Source organism: Bufo bufo, chromosome 5, assembly GCF_905171765.1.
Source record: "Bufo bufo chromosome 5, aBufBuf1.1, whole genome shotgun sequence".
NCBI lineage: Eukaryota > Metazoa > Chordata > Amphibia > Anura > Bufonidae > Bufo > Bufo bufo.
Genome location: NC_053393.1, coordinates 93,480,515 through 93,506,778, shown reverse-complemented (window position 1 = coordinate 93,506,778; position 26,264 = coordinate 93,480,515).

Here is a 26,264-nt window from a genome sequence, read left to right as displayed (position 1 = left end):
GTACCGGCTGCTGAAAAACATCCCAACAGCATGATGCTGCCACCACCATGTCTCACTGTGGGGATGGTGTTCTTTGGGTGATGTGTTGGGTTTGCACCAGACATAGCGTTTTCTTTGATGGCTGAAAAGTTCAATTTTAGTCTCATTAGTCCAGAGCCCCTTCCTTCATACATTTTGGGAGTCTCCCACATGCCTTTTCGCAAACTCATAACGTGCCTTTTTGTTTTTAGCAGAAAGTAATGGCTTTCTTCTGGCCACTCTGCCATAAAACCCAACTCTATGGAGCTTATGTCTTATTGTCGTCCTATGTACAGATATTCCAGTCTCTGCAGTGGAACTCTGCAGCTCCTTCAGCGTTACTTTAGGTTTCTGTGCTGGCTCTCGGATTAATGCCCTCCTTGCCCGGTCCGTGAGTTTTGGTAGGTGGTCGTCTCTTGGCAGGTATGCTGTTGTGCCATGTTCTTTCCATTTGGTTATGATAGATTTGATGGTGCTCCTAGGGATCATCAAAGATTTGGATATTTTTTTATACCCTAACCCTGACTTGTACTTCTGAACAAAATTGTCCCTTACTTGTTTGGAGAGTTCCTTGGTCTCCTGGTGCTGCTATGTCCACACTATGTCACAGTGCCACTCTGTTGTATCATGCTGCTGCTGCTGCCATGTCCACACTATGTTACCTTGCCACTCTGGCCTCCTGATGCTGCCATCTCCACACTATGTAACCTGGCCACTCGCTGGCCTCCACATACTGCTGCCAACTACATACTCTGTGATTGTGCCACTCGGTGGCCTCCTCATATTGCTGTCACCTCCACAGTCATTGTGGCACTCTGTGGCCTCCTGATGCTGCCGCTACCTCCAGACTTTACCATTGGGCCACTGTGTGGTCTCCTCATGCTGCTTCCACCTCACCACTATGTCATAGGGAAACTCTGTGGACTTCTCATGCTGTTCACACCCTCCCCACTTAATGACTGGGCCACTATTTTGGCTTTCGGCCTGGCTGACATCATCATTTATTTGACCTTTCTTCTGATATGTCAGAAGGAAGGAAAAATGAGATGCACAACAGTTCCTGTCTGTGTAGCAGCTGTAAGGCCTGTATGGTCCCGTTAGAATTGGCTTATGATTTGGTAGACAAAAGCAGGAGGGGGTACAAAACACAGAATACATGCAAATATTCCATTCACGTGTCATCTCTGTTTTAGATCCACTCCTTATTGGCATTAGCAATACTGAGCAAATGCTGACCGGGTGAAGGCCTATGCTCCAAAGACAGGATCCGTTTTTTGTGGGTTACTGTTCTGATGGATCAGAGGAAGGGCAAATTAATCAGTGACGTCAACACAAACTTACTGCTGACATCCTCTCCACTCTGTCAGTGGGGCTCTACTTGTATAAGCGTTTAATAGAACAGGTTCTGTAGACATCTATGTGGAATCAGCTGACTAAAGTGTAAAAGGAGTGCACTTCTTCTTGACACTAACATCGACCTATAAGGCAGAGTTCATACTTGCGTTATTAGGCCGGGTTTGGCAAATTTAAGTATACTTTCTTATAATTTTAATCAAGTTTTGGTTTAATAAAATCAATGTTAAAATATTTAATAAATTTAATAATAAAAATGTAATGTTGCGTTAGACAGGAGAGAATTGGCCAGTCTTCTGTTTATTCAACGACGTGGTGTTGCGATGGAGAATGCATTAAAAATCCTGTCAAGATTAATGCCATGGGGGAACCTGCCTGGCATGCTTAGGCCTCTGCTAGCAACAGACAATGAGAAGAAGACAAAGCTTCAAGATTGCTTGGAGCCCGGAAGAGTTGCAAATTTTATCAAGATTCAAACCAACCAGGGCCCAGTCTCTTCATCAGGGGTTTCCAGTCATCATGTAATGGAAAGGAGGGAATCCTTATTATATTTAATATATATAATAATAAAATGTTTAATACATTTTATAATAAAAAAAAAAAATTTCCTAACACAGGAGAAGGAGGACATCCTGTGGTGCACGGAGATGGAGATGGTCTTCAGATTCCCACACAGATGTCTCAGAAATGAACCGCGGCTCCCAAAAGCAGCTCCTGGGAAGATCATGGAGCGTCCCGATCATCTGTCATCTATTCGCCCCTCTTTATTTTGGAAGTGTGTAGAACCCGTGTGGGACCCCCACGCTGCAGATTGATCATGGAGACACCGAATTTTATAATATATTTGGAATAAATTTCATAATAAAATGTTTAATAAATGTAATAATAACATTACATTTTTTTCTTAGGAGAGAATCGTCCAGTCTTCAGTTTATTCAACGACGTGGAGGGTGTTGCGATGGAGAAAGCATTCCAAAAAAACAATTCCTCCACACCTGGAGCCGAATCCTGTCAAGATTGATGCAAGTGCGGTATTGGCTGCTCATCCAGCAAGATACTTCTGGGGGAACCTGTTTGCCATGCTTAGGCCTCTACTAGTGACAGACAATAATAAGAAGACAGAGCTTGTTCTTTTCTGTACATTGAATGAATAATTTTTGGGGACTGTACTCCACGGGCCTGCAGTAAAATTAATATCTAATGACCGTTTACTATATCACCAGCCACATAATCACTTAATGTTTTCTGTCCGGTGAATGCCTAATGTTTGGGGAGTAAAAATGGCCCCTGATTAAAATACATATTTTTTGTGGGAATTTTTGCCATTGATTCCCCTCTGATATGTCACTGTCCATGTTGTGGGATGATTTGTGCACTTCTTGTAAGTATTTGGTGGCTGCAAATATGAGCTGATGGTTTTTCAGGTTCGACTCCCTTTAAAGGGACACTGACAGGCCGTTAGAGCATATAAAGTGACATATATTATTCTGTTGGTCTTAATATGCTTAATTAAACTATACCATTATCACCCCTTGCTGCCTTTCCGTTACTTATAAAAAGTGTTTTTATCAATATGCAAATTATCTTACTTTGTGCCCATGGGGTTGTCCCTCATTCAGTTCTGTGCCCAGCCGCGCCCCAACTGCCGTCTCCTAGTGCCGCCCAGCTCATTAGTATTCACTGCACTGGGCGGCTTTTTTTTCTCCCGACACAGCGAAATCCCGCGCATGCCCAGTACTATCTTCTACTGGAGCTGGAGGGTGCCGGGGACCTTATCCGGTGCAGGCAGGGAGACAAGATGAAGCTGATGCCAGGAAGATAGTACTGGGCATGCGCAGGATTTCGCCGAGTCTGGAGAAAAAAAAGCCGCCCAGTGCAGTGAATACTAATGAGCTGGGCGGCAGTAGGAGACGGCAGTTGGGGCGCGGCTGGGCACAGAACTGCATGAGGGACAACCCCATGGGCACAAAGTAAGGTAATTTGCATATTGATAAAAACACATTTTATAAGTAACGGAAAGGCAGCGAGGGGTGATAATGCAGAAAGGCAGCGAGGGGTTTAATTAAGCATATTAAGACCAACAGAAGAATGTATGTCACTTTATATGCTCTAACGGCCTGTCAGTGTCCCTTTAAAGTGAATGGGGCCCGCCGCGAACTTGCAGTTCGCGAACATTTGATCGCGTCTGTGAACCGTCCCGGCCGATGTTCGTCCATCACTACACAGGTTGACATTATTTCACTAATTATGTGACTTCTGAAGGTAATTGGTTGCACCAGAGCTTTTTATGGGCTTCCTAACAAAGGGGATGAATACTTACACACATGCCAATTTTCTGTTTTCTATTTCTAAACAATAGTTGTATTTATATATTTTTCTCATTTCACTTCACCAACTTAGACTATTGTGTTCTGATCCATGACATAAAATTCTGATTAACAAAACATTGAACTTAAGGCTGTAATGTACCAAAATACGAAAAACATCAAGGGGTGTGAATACTTTAGCAAGGCACTGTACATTGTGTGCCAGGACGGATCAGTTGGGCTCAGTTTCGTCAAGCGGACAGCAAAATGCTGCAGGCAGCGTTTTGGTGTCCTCCTCCAGAGCGGAATGGATACTGATCGGAGGCAAACTGATGCATTCTGAGCGGATCCTTTTCCATTTAGAATGCATTAGGGCAAAACTGATCCGTTTTGGACCGCTTGTGAGAGCCCATGACGGATCTCACAAACGGAATGCCAAAACGCGAGTGTGAAAGTAGCCTAAGCTGTAGAAACCAGTGTCAGGCAGCTGCTGCCAAGGCCAGTAAGATAATGGGCTGCATCAAAAGGGGCATAGATGCCTGTGATGTTAACATAGTTCTGCCACTTTACAAATCACTAGTCAGACCACACATGGAGTACTGTGTACAGTTCTGGGCTCCTGTGAACAAGGCAGACATAGCAGAGCTGGAGAGGGTTCAGAAGAGGGCAACTAAAGTAATAACTGGAATGGGTGGACTACAGTTCCCTGAAAGATTATCAAAATTAGGGTTATTCACTTTAGAAAAAATACGACTGAGGGGAGATCTAATATCTATGTATAAATATATCAGGGGTCAGTACAGAGTTCTCTTCCATCATCTATGCTTCTTTATGATAAGAGCAGTGAGACTATGGAACTCTCTGCCTGAGGAGGTGGTGATATTGAGTCCACTAAAAGAATTAAAGATTGGCCTCAATGTATTTCTGGAGTATAATAATATTTTAGGTTATAGTTACTAGAGATAGAAAAGTGATCCAGGGAGTTATTCTGATTGCCTGATTGGAGTCGGGAAGGAATTCCTTTGCCCCTAAAGTGGGGAAAATTGGCTTCTACCTCTCAGGGTTTTTTTTTTGTTGCCATCCTTTGGATCAACTTGCAGCATAACAGGATGAACTGGATGGACAGATGTCTTTTTTCAGCCTTATAAAATATGAAACTATAAACTATAACGAAAGCTTAGCTCTGGTTGCTATGGAAAACTAAGACATATTTACTATTAGGCTGTTTAATTTGGAGATATTGGAGGTGGGCTACTACGTACATATATTTAATATTGATGGCTTACACTCATGATAGGTCATTAATATGATATTGACGACAGTCCGACCCCTGGCACTGCTGCCGATCAGCTGTTAGAAGAGGCTACAGTGCCATAACTGACTGGTGCTTGCTGTTTCATACATCAGACACCCATAACTTATGTCCACGATTGTAATAACGACCGCGATTGTAATAACGACCGCAGACAGGTAACCCATCAGAAGGCATGGTCAAATGTGACCACGGCATATGAGATGGCTAAAAAACTGAAGAATATGAGAGGGCTAAAGACCAGAAGAGCTCACTTTGGGTAAGGAATGCCTTCCCTGTGCGGAGATTGGGGAAGGCTTTCATACATAGTAATGAGCCTGAGCCTGTACTAGGCTTACTGTCATGATACTAGTGGAATACTGCTGGAATCCAATGGCAGGGACAAGGCCTGTACACAGGAAGCACAGGAGACTTGAAATGGAGGTTGCAGGACTGAAGGATGAAGCAGAGCCAGGCAGGCTGAGCCATTACTGGTAGCAACGGTGCAGAACTGAAGGATGCAGCAGAGCCAGACAGGTGGAGCCGTTACCGGTAGCAACACTGCAGGACAGATGGATACAGTAGAGTCAGGCAGGCGGAGCACAAGCAGAAGCCAAAACACAATACTCAAGCAATTAGTAACAGGCTTGAGAGGTTTAAATGTGAAACAGGAAGCAAGATGGCACCCAGCTGAGACACAATCCACCATCTCAACTGAGGGAGAACTTGAGGGCAAGACAATCTGAACTAAACAGACATACAGATGTAGCAGGGTTTGCACTCAAACTCTTAACTCGAATTTCTTAAATCATCGTGTTATCTTGAAACAAAAGCCATTGAAAAGCAATTGAAGGTGTTTGCTTAGTTTAGATAACACATCTCAGAAATCTCAGAAAGCATGAGTGTTAACTCTACTACATCAGGAGCAGGATGATTACTGACTTTACTCCCACCTCAACAGCGGCCTCTGGACGAGACCTGACTTGGTCTCCCAGCATGTCTTTGATGAAACTGTTTGATCAGTCGGGGAGCATTAATATTATTCACCGGTTCCCAAAAATTCTCTTCAGACCCATAACCCATAACATTGCCACTTAACGATAGGACTTCATGGTGATGAGGTGTTATAATGATTTCAAGTTCTATATCTTGATCCACCGGCCCTGAGCTCAGTTGGGATCCATCTATGGTCTCCATTACCACAGGAGAGATTTTTTTCTGAAATTTAACCCCATGCATTTGCGCAAAAGAAAGTTCCATGAAATTGCCACTAGCCTCAGAGTCCACCATAGCAGAGGTGAATATCCACTGAGAGTTAATCAAGAACTTAATAGGAAGGAAGCAATAGGAGTCTTTATTCTCTTTCTTAATATTAGGAGCCACAGATGAAATGGAATAGATTATTGCTTTCTGAGATAATTCTGTTTCCGAAGCAATTGATTCTCCATCAGAAAAGTCAGGATCTGTAATGGCTGCCACCAAACTCCGCGGATGGCTAGGGCAGTTAATAAGGAAGTGGTCAGACTTTCCACAGTAAAAGCATAGACTTTCCCGAAGCCTGTGTTCCCTTCGATCAATGTTTTCACGTCTTAGTATGGAATCTACTTGCATAGGCTCACTTCCTGATTCTCTGTAAATCTTTCCTTGGGGTTCCTTGGAAGTGGAGACAGGAAAAGAGGGAGACTGCATAGTATCATAATTCAAGGTAGCCCATTTCTTTGAATGCAATGGTAAATAAAAGCATCCAAACCTAAGGGCTGCACGAGCAAGTTATTCTTTTAATGTGCTGCAGGAGGAGATGTTACCGGTAGCAACGGTGCAGGACCAAAGGATGCAGTAGAGCCGAGGTCAGATGAGCAATGGGTCAGGGCAAGCAGCACAGGAACATAGTCAGACAATCCGGGTCGGCAACAGGAGGTAGCAGGATGTCACAGAGTAGCAGGATAAACCACAGGGAGTCGGAGGAACAAACCAGAGAGCTAGTTCCAAGCAAGAGGACTGCACAGGCAGAAGATAAAACACAATACTCAAGCAATTAGTAACAGGCTTGAGAGGTTTAAATGTGAAACAGAAAGTAAGATGGCACCAAGCTAAAACACAATCCACCATCTTAACTGAGGGAGAACTTGAGGGCAAGACAATCTGAACTAAACAGACATAGCAGGATGATTCCTGACACTTACAGGCTCATTACTTGTTTATTACAGTTCATGCCAGAAGGTGGCGACACTAAACTGTAATATAGTGATTTCTGTATAGAATAATGGAGCAAATGCCATTTTTCTATATAAATTGCAATTTGATGATTGCAAGTTGGGGTCCCATTGGAGACCTAACAAAAAGTAAAAAAAAAAAAAGTTTAAAAAGTTTGGAAAAATACAAAAAAAATATAAAAATTCTAATCACCTCACTTTCCCCAAAATAAAAAACTAAATAAATGAACAATTCAAATAAAAATAACATCATAGGTATCACCACATGCAAAAACACCCTTACTTAACCTTATTTAAAAAATATCCTATACGGTGAATGGCGTAATGGAAAAAAAATAAAAATAGCTGAGTCACCGTTTTTTTCATCACTTTACACAAAAATTTTCCATAAAAAGTGATCAAAAAGTCATACACACCCAAGAATGGTATTAGCAAAAATTACAGATTGTCCAGCAAAAAATGGGCCCCACACATCTCCATAGTTTTTTTTTTCAGTATTAAAACACGATAAAAACTATACATGTGTGGTATTGCCATAATCATATTGACCTGGAGAATGAAAGCACAAGTTCGTTTTACTGCATAGTAAACATATTAAAAACAAAACCCGTAAAACTGTAACAAATTTTTATTTTATTTTTTATTCTATGCCATTTGGATTTTTTTCCGATTCCCTCTACATTGTATGCATTGTTAAATGGTGGCATTAGAAAGTATAACTTGTCCCGCAAAAAACAAGCCCTCATACGACTATGTGAATGAAAAAATAAAAAACGTTATGGCTCTAGGAAGGCAGGGAGTAAAAAACAAAAATGCAAAAACTGAAAATTGCAGCGCCATAAAAGAGTTAATATTAAATTATGTTTGATAAAATAAGAAGTATTATAACCACATGGCTGAGATACATTATTGTATTTTAATATACACTCACCTAAAGAATTATTAGGAACACCATACTAATACGATGTTGGACCCCCTTTTGCCTTCAGAACTGCCTTAATTCTACGTGGCATTGATTCAACAAGGTGCTGATAGCATTCTTTAGAAATGTTGGCCCATATTGATAGGATAGCAACTTGCAGTTGATTGAGATTTGAGGGATGCGCATCCAGGGCACGAAGCTCCCATTCCACCACATCCCAAAGATGCTCTATTGGGTTGAGATCTGGTGACTGTGGGGCCATTTTAGTACAGTGAACTCATTGTCATGTTCAAGAAACCAATTTGAAATGATTCAAGCTTTGTGACATGGTGCATTATCCTGCTGGAAGTAGCCATCAGAGGATGGGTACATGGTGGTCATGAAGGGATGGACATGGTCAGAAACAATGCTCAGGTAGCCCGTGGCACTAAGGGGCCTAAAGTATGCCCAGAAAACATCCCCCACACCATTACACCACCACCACCAGCCTGCACAGTGGTAACAAGGCATGATGGATACATGTTCTCATTCTGTTTACGCCAAATTCGGACTCTACCATTTGAATGTCTCAACAGAAATCGAGACTCATCAGACCAGGCAACATTTTTCCAGTCTTCAACAGTCCAATTTTGGTGAGCTCGTGCAAATTGTAGCCTCTTTTTCCTATTTGTAGTGGAGATGAGTGTTACCCGGTGGGGTCTTCTGCTGTTGTAGCCCATCCGCATCAAGGTTGTGCGTGTTGTGGCTTCACAAATGCTTTGCTGCATACCTCGGTTGTAACGAGTGGTTATTTCAGTCAACGTTGCTCTTCTATCAGCTTGAATCAGTCGGCCCATTCTTCTCTGACCTCTAGCATCCACAAGGCATTTTCGCCCACATGACTGCCACATACTGGATGTTTTTCCCTTTTCACACCATTCTTTGTAAACCATAGAAATGGTTGTGCGTGAAAATCCCAGTAACTGAGCAGATTGTGAAATACTCCGACCGGCCCGTCTGGCACCAACAACCATGCCACGCTCAAAATTGCTTAAATCACCTTTCTTTTCCATTCTGACATTCAGTTTGGAGTTCAGGAGATTGTCTTGACCAGGAGCACACCCCTAAATGCATTGAAGCAACTGCCATGTGATTGGTTGACTAGATAATTGCATTAATGAGAAATAGAACAGGTGTTCCTAATAATTCTTTAGGTGAGTGTATATTCTACAATATATCAACACATTAGTACAAAAGTAAGTTACAACGGAATGGCGTAAAAAAACAGTAAAGCCCCTAACTGGAGCTTAACTCAGAAGATAACTAGATAACCTATAGAGAAACACTAAGAACAACTAAGCTAAAAAATATATGTGGCCGCGACTCACTTTACCTTACTATTGTTATTGTTTAATCATTAATTTTTGACCCTTTGTCATGCGATCTCCCTCTGTTGGGTGTCCATTACTGGCTGCCGCATCATTGGGAGATCCTGTGACCGCGATTCACTTTATCTCACTATTTCCATTGTTTATTTATTAATTCATTATCATCCATGTAACATGCACACTGCACTTACATTGAACATATAACTGCACTATTAATCTCAATGCACTCACTTGTTCATGATCTGTGACATTTACCTCCTATCCGGGGGTTGAACTATAGGAGATCATGTGATTGGGATCTATGATCATATGACCCATCCCCCTGACTTCGCCGCCTGCGTGACTGGCCATTACGCGGCCTCTGAATATCTCGCGGGATCATGACGCGATTGACGTCATGGAAGGTCCTTGATCAAAAGGCACAGCTGCACTAGCGCAATTGGCCACCGCGCGGTTTACCTGTCAGCCTCCCGGGTATCACATGACTGACCAGCGCACTTGGATTGGTGGTATATGCATTTAAATACGAGCTCTCCAGTGGGAAGGCTGTACCCCCAGAGGAAGGTTTCAAATCGAAACGCGCGTCGGGGTGTGCAGTCTCCCTGTGGATTTGTTACCTCTTATACACGGTATGTGACCTTGCCTTTTTGGACCGCATGGTTGATGTAACTTGCTGCGGTTCTTTGCCTCTTGAACCAACCTTGGTTATGTTTCTTGCCTATTACTTCTTGCAGCTTGCACATGCACTTTACTGTTTGCTGTATCTGGCTGAATAGATATACTTATACATTTAAGAGATCCACATTGGAGTGTTGCTATTTCGTTTTTTGCTTATGTTATATAGCATGCACTTGCACTTTATATTTGATGCCATTACTTGCACTCGGATTAATAGTGGATACTCTTTTCAATGTATATTTTATATAGTAGCTTTTTTTACTTACAGGCGCTTACATTTAGGTCACTTACCTTACCACACTGTTGTACTTGATAAACTCTCCCAGGATTGTACTGCACTTTTTGCATTTGTCTGTCATCTCTTTGTATATGCTTTTAACTATATACTCAATAAAATAATATTTTTTAGCTTAGTAGTTCTCAGTGTATCAATATATCAACACACTATATAGAAAAAAGCGACTATAGCTATTCAAAATCTGAAGCAGAGTTTAGAGAAAGTGAAGATATAAATGAAGTGTGTCAGTTTTTTTTTAATACTAAATAATCTGTTTTTCTTTGTTTTATTTTGTTTTCTTTTATTATACTTCCTGGATTTAATTATGGTGACAGCCATCTTGCCTGAGCTACTATAAAAAACAGCTGGTATCTGGACTTCAGAACATAAAAGGGAACATGTTTTGTGGGAAAATATTCAGTCCAACTTGAAATATTTTCATTTTAACTTGTTGATCGTTTTGAGCTTAGGAGTCTAATGGGAGGTCCTACTCACTGATTGACAGCTATCTTTGTACATTTTTATAGGGAAGGCTGAGGAATACCACCCATTGGACTCCTGAGCAAAGAATGAACAGGAAGTTTAATTAATTAATTAATTAATTAATTGCATGTTACATGTATTTTGCAACAGGGGTTCTCTACATTCTTGTCTGTTCAATTTATTGGTGGATGACAGTGCATATAGAGCCATTTCTCTGGCAGAACAGGGACACAAGGACAGAGCACCCGGTTCTCAGGATTGGTCAAGGTTAAGATATCAGACTTTACTGATGTAAAGCCAGTAGATACATAAAAATGTTTTAACAAGTGTAGGAAGGCACAAGGGGCCGTCATTGATGGAAGGTATGTGTCACCGTGATTCCTGAGCTCGATGAGGTAAGAGCAAGTAGTTTTAAGTGTCAGCGGCAGCTAGTGCTGGTTGACACTGTTTTTGTTAGTATGGCTGTTAGCCAGGCCGGCTCTTACTGGGAGTAGCCAAAGTGCTGAGTGGGTGGCTTCTCCCCACGCTCCAGGCCGGGTCTTTTTGGCCTACATAAAAAACCCAGCCAGCAATCTCAGCTGGGTGTGGTTTATCCTCCATCTGACAGAGAAGTTGGGGAGTCTCTGTGTTTTGGGACCTGAGAACTTGTGCCATGCTAAAGGGCTGAGAGTCGCATGCCGGGAAACAAGCCCCTAAAGCCTGCTGTGGACTGTGGGAGGAAAGCTGCTAACCAGGTGAAGATTTTGTTCTATGGACATTGCATGCTGGGAACAAGCACCAAGACTGTGAACGGTCAATTTTGTTTTTCCTTATGTGTGAATAAACACCGAACTGTTTAAGTTAAAGACTTTGTGATTGCCACTATACTGCAATATCTTAGAGTTCACTCTCTAGATGAAAAATATGTTTAAAATTCATATAGTACGCTATGTTCTATCTTCAAAAACAGGGAATTTCAAAACAGTCCTGACATATATGATACAAATTAGCATTAGCTAAGGGTGTGATTAGGGATGAGCGAATTAACTTCGGATGGAACATCCAGAGTCGATTCGCATAAAACTTGGTTCTAATACTGTACGAAGCAGGAGCTCCGTACAGTATTAGAATGTATTGGCTCAGATGAGCCAAAGTTATTGCTTCCTGAAGTCTCACAAGACTTTGCGCAATAACTTCATAAATTAATTTGTACTGTAAAAAAACATTTCCCAAACTCTGGTTTAGTTCCTAGTGGTACTTTGGAACCGAACCCGAGTTCGGGAAATGTTTTTTTACAGTACAAATTATTTTAGGAAGTTATTGCACGAAGTCTCATGAGACTTCGCTAAGCAATAACTTCGGCTCATCGGAGCCAATACATTCTAATACTATACAGAGCTCCTGTTCCTTACAGTATTAGAACAAAGTTTTATGCAAATCGACTTTGGATGTCTCATCTGAAGTCGATTCGCTCATCCCTAGGTGTGATGTTATGATATGTAAAAACAACTAAACGAAAAGGGAACATTATTAAAATATATATAGTAAATCCTCAACAAAACTACTCATGGCATGAAGGACAAATAAAAAAAAAAATCGAAATATATAAATTACCAAAAATTATTTGAATGTACTGGGATACCTATTATATCAATGGAGGTCCAACTACTGTGATCCACTGGTGATCCTATCTTGAGTAATCTCTGTGAGCTTGCATGCCTCCCAACCATCCCTGATCCAGCGGAGCAGTCTCCAATTGATAACTTTATGAATTCCTGTACACAGAGCTCTCCCTAGTGGTGGCTGCTAACACCTAGTTTTATAATATATTGTGTGAGAGATAGCATACCACACAATTTATTATTTACAGAACACTTTTTTCTACTTAATGTAAGAAATTGAAAATTCAGCAAAAGGAGAGACCATTGCTGTGACGCCCTATGAGATGAATGTATGGTCCTGCTCCCCCCCCACACACACATATATACAGACTCATCTCATTGCTGTCACACACACTGTATATGCTTCTCCCTTATTATCATCCTCCATAGTATCCATCCTCCTAGTCTGCAAGGAAATTTGGCAAGTGACTATGATGTCACCAATAGTGATGAGCGGCAGGGGCAATATTCGAATTTGCGATATTTCGCAAATATTTGGGCGAATATTCGCCATATATTCGCGAATTCGCGAATTCATGATCTCCATGCATTATTTTCGCCTAAAAATTCGCATGAACTGGTTATTTTAAAAAAATAATAATATTCGCGATTACGAATATATTTTGCGATATTCTAAATATTTGCAAATTCTCGAAGTGCCGATATTCGCGATTAAAATTCGCAATTCGAATATTCGTGATCAACACTAGTCACCAATAGTTCTCGAACTTCTTCTATAGATATATCAATAGTCATCTTGATTCTTAACACGCTAAAAGGGTTGTGTCATGAAACATATTCTACATTTTCAGATCAGCACCTGGATCTGAATACTTTTATAATTGTATGTAATAGAAAATTTAGCATAGCCCAGTGACGGGAAACCTTTTGGAGTCTGAGTGCCCAAACTGCAACCCAAATCCCAATAATTTATTGCAAAGTATTTATTTATTTATTTTATTTATTTCACTCACTTATAGAGCACTACTATAACTGTCCCCAATGGGGCTCACAATCTAAGGTCCCTATCATTACGTCTTTGGAGTGTGGGAGGAAACCGGAGTACCCATAGGAAACCAACACAAACATGGGGGGAGAACATACAAACTCCATGCAGATATTGTCCTTGGTTGGATTCGAACCTAGGACCCCAACATGGCAATTTAACGTGAATACCAATATAGTGTATCTTCCATGTACTTTATTATTTAGCTATAATAGCCTGCCTACATTGCGTGCGCTGCCTGTGCTGTTCATATTGCGTCCTGTGCTGATGAATAGCAGGAAAAGTCTAAGGTATATTGGTACACCATAGACTTTTTTCAGGGTGGGGGTGCCTACAGTGAATGGTATAGCCAATAAGCTATTCAATAAAATATACTCATATAGCGCCACCTGCTGTTTGTTTTTTTTAATCTTATTTTTAGTTCTTCTCTCTGAACTGGTTGAACGCGCTCAGTTTAAATCTTCAACTGCCACCAGCTAAATGTTCTATTAGAAGCTGTGGCAGTTACAGTGCAGGGAGAGATCTGCAGCCAAAAGAATACACCATCTGAGCTGCAGGCTGCATAAAATTTGGTAGAGCAATTGGAGCAGTGAATGTGGGGATCTCTCGTTCCATGTGAGGTACAGGGCTGGTTCTATCTTTATTAGAAGATGTCTGATTTTCATTTTCATCATGGCATAGACCCTTTAAGTAAACAATTGCTAAAAAAACTTTTAAATTTACATTTTAATGGTTTGGGCTTTTGTGCCATGGTATTATGTTGAATTACTACATTTGTATTTGCAATTTTCCCACGGTTTGTGCAAAATCACAGCAAAAATCTTGCTATGATTTTGCTGTGATTTACATAGAACCACGTTTAAAACAATGTGGTTCTGCACAAATCACAACAAAATTGCAAAATCATTGATATGCTTGGGGCTCAATGGGCTCACAGGGGTATTCAAAGGTACCCTGGTAGACCAGTATGTGCCTATAAATAGTTATTGCTCATCATGGATGTTGCTAGCATATTCTAATGAGGCGTAATTTGCTGTTTTCAATTTTTTTTTTTAACTCAACTTCTTGATAGCAGCTACAATCTAGAGGGGATTATCCCTGCTTAACTGATTCAAATCTAAAGGAATAATAGATGAACAGCAGAAAGTAAGGATATTATCCATGAGAAATGATCTCATAATTCTAAATTTATCTTTTGCTGAGCATCTGCCTTCTCTAGAGCATTGGCTGTTATTACATACAGCACAATGATCTAGAAAGGAACTGAAGTGTGACTGTAATTTAAGTGAATGTGTCATTGCAAATGAAAAAGGTCAGTAAATGCGATACAAATAGGAAAAAATATTCCAAACTGTTTTGTATTGCCACACTTGCTGTATGAATGCTAGAATGAGAAATTGTCAAATATTTGAAAGTAGACAAGAGAAATGTTTTATGCCCCAAGAATCATGAAATTCAGATTGTTTGAAATATTTGGCAAAATTAGATCAATTTTAAATTCACCCACAGCAAATCACAAAGTAACAGTCAGACACATATCACAATCTTTATAGATACATTGCAGTTAAAAAGTTTTTAGACCCTTTCATTTTTTTCACATTTTGTTAGGTTGCACCAACTTTTTGCCCGTCATTCTACTGAGTGCCTCATAATGACAAAGTGAAAACAGAATGTTAGAAATCTCAGCCAATTTATTGGAAAGGAAAAGTTAACATTTTGCATTGACACACTGTAAGTATTAAGATCCTGTATATAAACTACAAATTAGCGTGGTAATGAAAAGCAGGAAGTGCTCAACCCCATGTGCAGTGGTGCATCTATACCGGTGGGGGCAGATCCTGCACTTGTCGTCCGCTGCTAATGGCAATCCCCAGCAAAAATGCATACAATGGAAGATGCCGGCAGTGGACCACAAGTACCACATTAGACATCCTACACAGAAAACAAAATAACAATAACTTTTACAAAGACAGGTGCACTCTGAGGTCTTACTAAATCCTCATACTGATGTAAAATTTAGAGATTAGCCAACATATCCTACTGTGGAGGACATCTCTTAGCCCGAGCACTGCACCAATGTTTCTCAAGTAGCTTGGGACCTAACGCTAAACCTACCTGTGCTGTATGGGCAATACAGGAGCCAGTGGGAAAATTACAGGAGCGCAAGGTCCGACTCACAGCAAACTCCCAGTTACCTCCAGCATGCAGCCATGCTTACAATGGGAGGAGGGAGAGACCTCTGAGCCCCACCCAAGACTGGCTGATACAGCCCAGGCCTCACATGTGCACCAGAATGTTGCCTGTAGATGGAAGTAAAGGCACATTCAGACAAGGAGTTTTTACACCTCCAAACAATTCTATATATAAACTACAAATTGGTGTGGTAATGAAAAGCAGGAAGTTCTCAGCCCATATGCAGTGGCGCATCTATATTGGGGGGGTAGATCCTACACTTGTAGTCCGCTGCTAATTGCAATCCCCAGCAAAAAATGCATACAATGGAGGATGCCCGCAGCAAACCACAAGTACCACATTAGACATCCTACACAGGATAGCAAATGTGTGGATGTGATAAACAATAAAACAAAATAACAATAACTTTTACAAAGACAGCTGCACTCTGAGGTCTTACTAAACCCTCATACTGATGTAAAATTTAGAGATTAGCCAACATATCCTACTGTGGAGGACATGTCTTAGCCCGAGCACCGTGCCAAAGTTTCGCAAGTAGCTCAGGACCTAATGCTAAACCCACCTGTGCTGTATGGGCAATACCAGGAGCCAGTGGGCAAATTACAGGAGCGCAAGGTCCGACTCACAGCAAACTCCCAGTTACCTCCAGCACCTTGGCACGGTGCTTGGGCTTAGACATGTCCTCCACAGTAGGATATGTTGGCTAATCTTTCAATTTTACATCAGTATGAGGGTTTAGTAAGACCACAAAGTGCACCTGTATTTGTAAAAGTTATTGTTATTTTGTATTAAGACCTAGTGTTGATCACAAATATTCAAATTGCAAATTTTAATTGCAAATATCGGCACTTCGAGAATTTGCGAATATTTAGAATATCGCAAAATATATTCGTAATCACGAATATTCGGGTTTTTTTTAAATACCAGTTCATGCGAATTTTTATGCGAAAATGTTTATGCAAATTTTTTAGCAAATTTTTCGCAATCAAGATAACAATGCCTGGAGATCACGAATTTGTGAATTCTCGAATATATGGCCAATATTCACCCAAATATTCGCGAAATATCGCGAATTCGAATATTGCCCCTGCCGCTCATCACTATTAAGACCCTGTACTCAGGACTTAATTGCAGCCTCCAGTCTTCTTGGGTGTGATTCCACAAGGTTTGCACACCTGGATTTGGGGATTTTCTGCCATCCTTCTCTTCAGATCCTCACAAGCTCTGTCAGGTTGGATGGGGACCGTTGGTGTACACCATTTTTCAGGCATCTCCAGCTTTATTAAAAAGAGAATGACATGTTCTATATCATTTTCTGATCATTTTTACATTAATCACAGGATAACTCCTTTAAGTCTCTGCTCAGCCATTTAGTAACAGTACGCTGTGACAGTTCTACAGTATTCTAATTTCATTAGTATTACAAAACTTGCCTGTGAGAATCATAGAAATTTTTGTTTCAGCATTCCAAATGTCCAATTATGACACATGTAGATGGTCCTTTCTTGCCTTGAAATATACCAAGAAGTGTCATGTGATGACCATCTTTGAGAAAATTTGTTGTTATTTTGGTGTTACTTTGTAAGAAGCTTTTTTCAAAGCCAATCATCTTGGGAAATCTTGAGCCAAGGGGAAAAGTGAGGAGGGACATATCTGTACTATACATAGAAAATTAAATTCTGGTGCTCGAGCTTTCAAATTTATATTATGTTAATCTCTTTAGGACAATTCTTTTTTCGTTTTCATTTTTTACTTCCAACTTTCCCAGAGCGATTTACAAGTGCAGGGAAAGATTATTTGAGGATCCAAATTGCCATTATACAGCTGTCATTCCTGCAATTTTTTTCTTGTTATTGGGGTGCAAGTGCTGAAAAGCCTTAAGTGGCCTATTTAAGTACAAAAATAAAAATATATACGCATTTCACTGTTGCAGTTACATGTGGTGAAAGCGTTTAGTGGCCTATTTCAGTACAAAAATATAAATATATTCTCAGTTCACTTCTGTAGTTATATGTGGCCAAAGCGTTTAGTGGCCTATTTCAGTACAAAAAGAAAAATATACACGCACTTCACTGTTGCAGTTATTTGTGGTGAAAGCGTTTACTGGCCTATTTCAGTACAGAAAGCAAAATATATAAGCACTTCACTGTTGCAGTTATTTGTGGTAAAAGCGTTTAGTGGCCAATTTCAGTTCAGAAAGAAAAATATATTCTCAGTTAACTTCTGCAGTTATATGTGTTTAAAGCGTTTAGTGCCTATTTCAGTACAGAAAGAAAAATATATACGTACCTCACTATTGCAGTTATTTGTGGCGAAAGCATTTAGTAGCCTATTTCAGTACAGAAAGAAAAATATAAACGCACTACACTGTTGCAGTTATATGTGTTAAAAGTGTTTAGTGGCATATTTCAGTACAGAAAGAAAAATAAATAAATACGCACTTTACTGTTGCAGTTATTTGTGGCGAAAGTGTTTAGTGGCCCATTTCAGCACAGAAAGAAAAATATAAACGCACTACACTGTTGCAGTTGTGGCAAATGCATTTAGTGGCCTATTTCAGTACAGAAAGAAAAATATATACGCACTTCACTGTTGCAGTTATTTGAGGCAAAAGCGTTTAGTGGCCTATTTTAATACAGAAAGAAAAATATAAACGCACTACACTGTTGCAGTTGTGGCAAAAGCATTTAGTGGCCTATTTCAGTACAGAAAGAAAAATATATACGCACTTCACTGCTGCAGTTATTTGAGGCAAAAGCGTTTAGTGGCCTATTTCAATACAGAAAGAAAAATATATACGCACTTCACTATTACAGTTATTTGTGGTGAAAGCATTTATTAGTGGCCTATTTCAGTACAAAAAGAAAAATGTTTTCCTCACTTTTAGGTGTGTTTTAATTTGCTTTTAATTTATTTAGTTTAGCTAAAAGTATGTCAGACAGAGAAGTGCCATGCCATACACAGAGGATTGACAGAAACCTTAATGTTTCTGGCGCAGGCAGAGGTCGCAGCAGAGTAAGGTGATGCGGCAGAAGGAGTCGCACCGAGAGGCCTAAGCTCCCGGTGTCATCTAGCGGTCGTGTCTTTACCAGCAACCCAGCTGTTCTTGATTGGTTAACTCGGTCATCCACTTTATCCCAAGTGACATCAGACACCACCAGCCAACAATTGGCTGGGTCGTCAGACACAACCCTTAGTTGGCATGGCCCGGGAGCAGGCTCTTTGCACTCACCTGTCCTCAACCTGCCACTGTCCTTTGCTGTTCCCTCAGACACAGAAGTATTGTATGCTGTGGGCTCAGCTCCACTATACAGCGAGGACGATCTACTAGAGGACTGTCAGCAGCTACTACCCAGCCAAGATCTAAAGGAGACATCCACCGCTTCCTCCACTAGAGTGGCAAGTAGTGAAGAGGAGAGTGGCGTGGGAGGTGCTGTTGTGAGCGGTCAGACTCCTGACTCAGAGATCGTTAAGGAGGACATCAGCGACGTGAAAACACTACTCAGTGATTATGAAGCCGATCGCACTTGGGAGCCAGTTGCAGAAGGGGCTTCATCATCAATGGGAGAAGAGGGTGGCAGCTTGCCCTTGAGGCAACGGCGGAGCCACAAGGTGGTAGCATGGCTGGGAGTTAGCAGGGTGGCAGCAGTGGGAGGTTGTGAGCCAAACGCCCCCAGGGTATACCAAATTCTTTGCAGCAGTCTACCTGCCCAGGAAGTAGTGGTGCAGGGGTTCACGGAGGTGGTAGCAGTTAGTCAGTGCGGACTGTTGGGGGGAAACTTACCTACTTGGCGGTGTGGACATTTTTTGTTAAGCCGCCGGAGGAGGTGAACGTGGCCATATGTAGAATCTGTGGGCAGAAGGTGAAGCGTTTCCAAGGTGCCAATGTTGGCAGTCTGGCCCTGCGTCAACATATGCAGCGTCACCATGCAGAGGCTGGGAGAACCATGTCTCCGATGTGGTGGTCAAGCCTGCTGGAGCAACCGCTGCATCACCCAGTGGCACACACCCGGTCTTAGGCAGTCAAGGCTCCACTACCTCAGCCGAAGGGAGCTGTCTGTCATTCCCATCATCTGCTGGTCCCAATGGTCCTGCTCCTCCCCCTACTCCTCGTCAGTCATTCCATCAGCAATCGATTGCCGAAGGGATTGCCAAGAGACAACAGTATGCGTGCACTCATCCAACGGCGCAGAAGCTAAATGTGCTCCTGTCCAAGTTGCTGTTGCTGCAGTCCCCCCTTTTTCAAGTGGTGGACTCTGCACCTTTTAGAGAACTGATGGCTTGTGCCGAGCCGAGGTGGAGAGTTCCAAGCCATCATTTCTTTGTTAAAAAGCCAGTACCAGCCCTGCATAAATATTCAGAACAGATAGTGGGGCAGTCCTTGAGCCTTTCGATGTCTGCCAAAGTGCACGGCAGCGCCGACGTGTGGAGCTGTAACTACGGTCAGAGACAATACATGTCCTTTACGGACCACTGGGTGAATGTGGTTCCTGCACAGTCACACGAGCAACTTGGCCAGGTCACGCCGATTCCGCCTCCACGTGTTCATGCCGTTGGTCCTGCGACAATGCCCGCCTTTGCCTCCTCATCCTTCACTATGTCCTCAGCCTCCACTGCTGGGTCACAGTGCCCCTCCAGCATACCACATGTGCAGGGCAAGGCAGTGTCATGCTGTTCTGCATCTCATTTCCCTGGGTGAATGGAGTCACACAGTGGAGGAACTGCTCTGTGTCCTTTGTCAAGAAATCGAATCCTGGCTTTCTACCCGACAACTCAAAACCAGAACCATGGTGACCATGGGAAGAATATTGTGTCGATACTGCATCAAGGAGGGCTGAGCCATGCGCCCTGCATGGCACACGTGTTCAATTTGGTTGTCAAGGGGTTCCTGAATTCTTCCACCCATCTGCAAGACATTCTAAAAATGGGCAGGAAACTTTGCATGCACTTCAGCCACTTGTACACCACAAAGCACACCCTCCTTGAGCTGCAGCGGCAGAATGGCATCTCCCAATATAGGCTGATATTCAACGTTTCCACCAGTTGGAATTCCACCCTCCATATGTATGTTAGACCGACTATACGAACAGAGAAAGGCCATCACAATTTCTTGATGATGCAAGCGGATAGGAGTACTCCCCTGTGTAACTTCGATGTCAGCCAGTGGCAGTTCATGTGTGACACCTGCCGTTTGCTCTGGCCCTTTGAGGGCACCACATTATTTGTCAGTCGACAGGACTACAGGATGAACGGCGTCATTCCACTGCTTCATGTCCTGGAACAGATGGTGGTAACAATGGCTGGTCAGGGGACTGGAGACGTGGCGTCTAGATCTCACGGCCACATGAGCCCTCTGGGAACTGAACTGGAAGAGGAGGGGGAGGAGCACATTGAAGCACAGGCAATGTGTAGCAAAATGGATGTTTTTTTCTACTCAGGTGACAGGAGCACTCACTTGCTTGCGTAGTGACATTTAAGCAGAGGGATCACTTCTGGCTCTCCACCTTGTTGGACCCTCGTTACAGGTCCACAATAGGGGCCTTTTTTACACCCACTGAGAGGAAGGACAAACTGAACTACTACAGAGACATCCTATGTAGTCAGTTGGCTGCTGCCTATCTGCACCATCGTCCATCCTCTCGCAGGTATAACCAGGGTTGCCCTTTGCGCTCACGTTCCATTACCATGGCTGCTGGGGAGGGGTGGAGTGGCAGGAGCAGTACCAGCTCCATCAGCAGCAGCCTGAGTCTACAGTTGCTGATGCGTAGCTTTCTTTATCCGCATAGTGAAGAAACTACTCACCAGCAACAGCAGGTAGACCTGGAGCAGGACCTGAACCAGCAGGTGGGGGCATACATGGACAGCACCCTGCCAACCCACATTGAAGACCTGCTGGACTACTGGGCAGCCAAACTGGATTTGTGGCAGCAACTAGCAGAGTTTGCCCTGGAACAGCTGTCCTGCCCGGCCATTAGTGTGGCATCAGAGTGGGTGTTTAGTGCGGCTTGGGCCATAGTTACCACAAGGAGAACTTGCCTGTTCACCCAAAATGTGGAGAGACTGACCTTTGTCAAGATGAATCAGGCATGGATCAGCCAGGATTTATACACACCAATGCCTGATGCATCAGACTAGATCATCCATGGTGCCACACCAACATTTTGACAAAAGAGACTGTTTTCTTCTGGCTACCTGCCTCAGCTACTACTCTGATGCTGCCACCCGCCTGATGCCACATATCTGATGCCAAGTGCTCCTTCTTTCACCCACCTTCATCAGCGTGCACTGGTATTGCCAACCACCACCCCACTCTGTCACCGGGTCCCTTTGTGGTCTCCTGATGCAGCTGGTGCTGCCTTCTCCACACTATGTCACCTTGCCACTCTGTGGTATCCTGACTCTGCAGCTGCCTTATCCACACTATGTCACCTTGCCACTCTGTGGTATCCTAATGATGCTGCTGCCATCTCCACACTATGTCAACTTGCCACTCTGTGGTATCCTGATTCTGCAGCTGCCATATCCACACTATGTCACCTTGCCATTCTGTGGTATCCTGATCCTACTGCTGCTGCTGCAATCTCCACACTATGTCACCTTACCACTCTGTGGTTTCCTGATGCTGCTGCTGTTGCCATCTCCACACTATTTCACCTGGCCCCTGTGTGGTATCCTGATGCTGCTGCTACTGCCATCTCCACACTATGTCACCTTACCACTCTGTGGTATTTTGATGCTGCTGCTGCCATCTCCACACTATGTCACCTTGCCACTCTGTGGCATCCTCCTGATGCTACTGCTTCCGCCATCTCCACATTCTGTCATTGGGCCACTCTGTAGTCTCCTCATGCTGCCGCCACCTCCAGACTCGGTCTTTGAGCCACTCGGTGGCCTCCTCATACTGCTGTTACCTCCAGACTCTGTCATTGTGCCACTCGGTGGCTTCCTCATTCTGCTACCACCTCCAGAGTCTGTTATTGTGCCACTTGGTGGCATTCTCCTGATGCTGCCAACTCCAGACTATGTCATTGTGCCATTATGTGGCATTCTCCTAATGCTTCCAACTCCAGACTCTGTCATTGTGCCGCTCGGTGGCTTCCTCATACTGCTGCCACCTCCATACTCTGTCATTGTGCCACTCGGTGGCCTCCTCATACTGCTGCCACCTCAAGAATCTGTCATTGTGCCACTCAGTTGCCTCCTCATACTGCTGCCACCTCCAGACTCGGTCATTGTGCCACTCGGTGGCCTTCTCATACTGCTGCCACCTCCAGACTCTGTCATTGTGCCACTCAGTGGCCTCCTCATACTGCTGCCAACTCCAGACAAGGTTATTGTGCCACTTGGTGGCCTCCTCATACTGCTGCCAACTCCAGACTCTGTCATTGTTCCACTCGGTGGCTTTCTCCTGATGCTGCCAACTCCAGACTCTGCCATTGTGCCACTCTGTGGCCTCCTCCTTATGCTTCTGCTCCCTCCACCTCCACACTCTGTCATTGGGCCATTCGGGGGTCTCCTGATGCTGCTGCCGACCCCACTTCTCATGCTGTTCCCACCCTCCCCACTTTATGACTGGGCCACTATTTTGGCTTTCGGCCTTGCATACATCATTGTTTATTTTACCTTTGTTCTGATCTGTTAGAAGGAAGGAAAAATGAGACGCACAACGGATCCTGTCTGTGTAGACATGTATATATTCAATTCACGTGTCATCTCTGTTTTAGATCCACTCCTGTATTTTTTTGGCATTAGCAATACTGATGGATTATTGAGCAAATGCTGATCGAGTGAAGGCGTATGCTCCACAGACAGGATCCGTTTTTTGTGGGTCATTGTTCTGATGGATCAGAGGAAGGGAAAATTACTAAGTGAAGTCAACACAAACTTACTGCTGACACCCTCTCCTCTCTGTCCAGGAGGCTCTACTTGTATACGCATTTAATAGAACAGGTTCTGATAACATCTATGTGGAATCAGCTGGCGACGGTGTAAAAGGAGTGCGCTTCTTCTTGGCGCTAACATCGACCTGTAAGGCTGAGTTCATACTTGAGTTATTTGGTCAATTTTGCCTTGTGACTGCCCAAATAAGTGAAGTGTGCAGTGATTCTAAGGGGCGACGCCTGTAATCTGCATGTTATACGGACTCACAGTATTACAGCTGTAGCAGAGTTGGCACACGTGTTTTATCAGACGTGTTATCTAAACTAATTGTCTTAAGCAAACACCTTCAATTGCTTTTTAATGGATTTTGTTTCAAGATAACACCATGAGTTTAAAAATTTGAGTTAAGAGTTTGAGTGTTAACTCTGCTACATCTGTATTTCACTACCAAAGCAGACTCCCTATGCGTGTTACTGCAAGGCACAGTGTTTTTCACCATTACAAAGGCTCTCAGCAGCCAGGAAATAGCCGATTTTTAACATATTTCGCCGCAAATATATTCGGATCGAACCAAGTTTTTCCCGAAAAATTCGGCAAACCGGTTAATTGAGCTTTTGAAAAATTCCCTCATCTCTAATGATCATTGTGGCAGAAATAACCTTGCCACTGGGTTTTGAATGGGCCTGTTTGCCAGCCTTTTGCCTTAGGATTACGGCCCATATACTAAAACTTTGAAGGAGAAGGTAGACTGGCCGCACAGCCTAAATCTGTGGAACTGTTTTGGGCAGGAAAGCCATTCTTGCCGTTGGTCTAATGTGACTTCCATGGAATTCGGGAACCCCTGCTCGGATCTGGGTGATTTCTGGATATGTTGTTAGCCCAGATCAGAGCTATCCAGGAATGTATCATTTCTGTGTTTTGGGGGAAAATGTGTTTGTTAATTATATCACACGCATATAGGGGGTTGTGTACAATTGCTGGGAGTATAGCCAGTCAGTGGCACAATGGGTTCACACCCGCTAAACCTTGACATTGGGCAATTCAGTGCATCAAATCTATTGTACATTGCTGCAAGATAATGGGTAGTTATAGAAAAAGCAATATTGCAATAACACAATTGGTAAACCCATGTTATTGAAATTATTGCATCTTACTGCAAGTGCCAAACTGGGACTACAAAGCTGCCCTGGCACACAAACCCCCACCAGCCCAAATTCAATATCTTACCCACACACATATACAATCACAGAAACATAGCAATAAATCATTATCTTCTAACTGCTCCTTTCAATATGCAAAAAAACAACATCAACACATAAAAAAGGAAAATAATACTAGAGAACACAAACCTAATCTCATAGTCAGGAATAGAAGTACACTTGTACTTTTAGTCAAAAACAAGTTCCAATTGATTTTAACCTTCAAGTGACAGTTGCAGTCCACAAGTTTATTTATATATATATATATTTGAAAGAATATATATATATATATATATATATAATAAAACTGTCTGAAGCCACCACTAGGGGGAGCTCAGTGCATAGAAATTTGTAAGCTCCTTGTACTGAGCTCCCTCTAGTGGCAGTTATATGAAAATGCAATGTTTCACCTTATTAGGAACAGAAGAAGAAATCAGGGCCGGGCCTCCATCCCTGAGCCCCACGTGCGGTACTTCCTTGGATATGAGCTTAAATAATTATTTGGCATACAATTGCCTCTGACTATATACAGAGACACACATTTTTTTCTCTGCAATTCTGGATCAATTCAACAAAAATACAGAGGTATCCTACTCTAAAAGCATTTCTTAGATAGAAAACGACCATATGGAGACACCATACAGTGGCACATGGAGTGCCTACGGCTCTGTTGTACAGAAAACAGACTATGTGCTTTTCCATATGGGTTCTGTGAAGAGTCCATTCACGGTGGATCTATTTATGCAATTTCATAAGTCAAATTGCTGCCAAGAGTGTGTCAGTTGACAGTATTCAAATTAAATTCTAGTGTGGATTAGCATGTACAGAGTTATGTTTTATGCCTGCATGACATGATAGAATAGCACTTAAAGGGGTTTGCCAGTTTAGAAAATCCAGTTACATATACCCTGTTAAAGAATTTCTGAGTTAATAGAGGGGAAGACTCTGTGTAGGATCGTCATTTCTTGCCCAAGGTGAGTGTAGTTGCAAAAAGTTTCTACTGCCCTGTAGGGCCTGTTCTATCCTGTGTTGCACACAAACCATTGATTTGGATTGGCATTGTCTAATATCTTATTTTTCCTATCTGATATCTGATCTGTTTCTTATGACCCTTCTAATGAGTAAAGTGAATAGATGACCGCGGCACTCACTGTCTTAAAAAATGTGGAGGTTTATTCACCAACTCAGTGACGTTTCGACTACACAGAATCTCAAGCATGCTGCGGTCATCCATTCATTTCACAGTTCAGAAGAAGCCCGCTAGGCTTGGGCTTAACACCGCTGGCACCGCCACCATAGGAAACAATCTTGGTGAAGATTTGTGAGTAGTGATGTCTCCCTCACTATTATAAAAGCCTTCTAATGAGTAGGGATGGTCCAAAAACAAGCTCTTTAACCCCTTAGTGACCAAGCCTGTTTGGGCCTTTATGACCAAGC